We start from the raw sequence: 1,370 nt of genomic DNA on the forward strand, positions 1-1,370 counted from the left end.
CACTTGATCAATAGGAGCCCATCTACTGCAATAAAGTTTAAAACTCCTATGGAAATGTGGTCAGGACATGCTCCAAATCTCAAATATCTCAGAATCTTTGGTTGTGTTGCCTATGTGCATGTGAACCAGGGAAAGTTGGAGCCAAGATCTATAAGATGTATGTTCCTCGGTTACCAAGAGGGAGTTAAAGGCTTCAGGCTATGGTGTAATGAGAAGGGTCAGTCCAAAATAATCATTAGTAGAGATGTCGTGTTCAGGGAAAATGAGATGTATCATTCACCTAACCCCAAGATGAATGGAGGAGACTCTGGAAAAAATGAGGAAATTCATTTTGAGGTGGAGCCATCAGGATTGTCCCAAGATGATGATAATAAGCAACAAGGAAAGTCTCAAACTGATCACCAAGTCGAAAATGATTATTTGCTTGCAAGAGACAGAACCAGAAGAAATATTACATCACCAAAGAGGTTTGGATATGCTGACATGATTGCATTTGCTCTTATGGCGGCATCTGAAAGTGAAGAAGAGCCAATGTCTTTCAAAGAGGCCATGAGCAGCAGCAACTCTGAAAAATGGTTAGATGCAATGAAAGATGAAATGAGGTCCTTAGAGAAAAACCAAACATGGGTTTTGGTTGAAAGACCTCTGGGACAGAAGGTGATAGGTTGCAAGTGGGTGTTTAAGATCAAAGAAGCTATTCCAGAAGTTGAGAAGGCAAGATTCAAGGCAAGGCTAGTGGCTAAGGGATATCTACAATGTGAAGGAGTGGATTACAATGAAGTGTTTTCCCCTGTGGTTAAACACAACTCAATCAGGATGATATTGTCCATAGTAGCAAATGAGAACTTGGAGTTGGAACAGCTTGACGTAAGAACAGCCTTCTTGCACGGTGATTTAGAAGAAAACATTTTTATGACACAACCCGAAGGCTTTGCTAAATCAAGGGAAGAAGAGAAAGTGTGTCGTTTAAAGAGGTCATTGTATGGATTTAAGCAATCTCCACGCCAATGGTACAAAAGGTTTGACACTTATATGATCAAAGTTGGTTTTGTCATATGTGAATTTGACAATTGCGTTTATTTCAAGAGGAATAAAAATGGAATTGGCATTTATTTATTACTTTATGTAGATGATATATTAGTTGCATCTAAGTGTCAAACTGAGGTAGAGGTGACAAAACAACTACTTAAGAATGAATTTGAAATGAAAGAGATGGGGCTAGCTAGTAAGATCCTTGGTATGGAAATCAAGAGAAATAGATATACAGATAAACTCTTTATTTCACAAAGGACTTACATTGAGAAGGTGTTGAAGAGGTTTAGGATGGAAAACTCCAAACCAGTCCAAACCTCTATGGTTCAACATTTTAA

This window comes from Primulina huaijiensis, chromosome 16 (genome assembly GCF_012295235.1).
Source record: "Primulina huaijiensis isolate GDHJ02 chromosome 16, ASM1229523v2, whole genome shotgun sequence".
Taxonomy (NCBI): domain Eukaryota; kingdom Viridiplantae; phylum Streptophyta; class Magnoliopsida; order Lamiales; family Gesneriaceae; genus Primulina; species Primulina huaijiensis.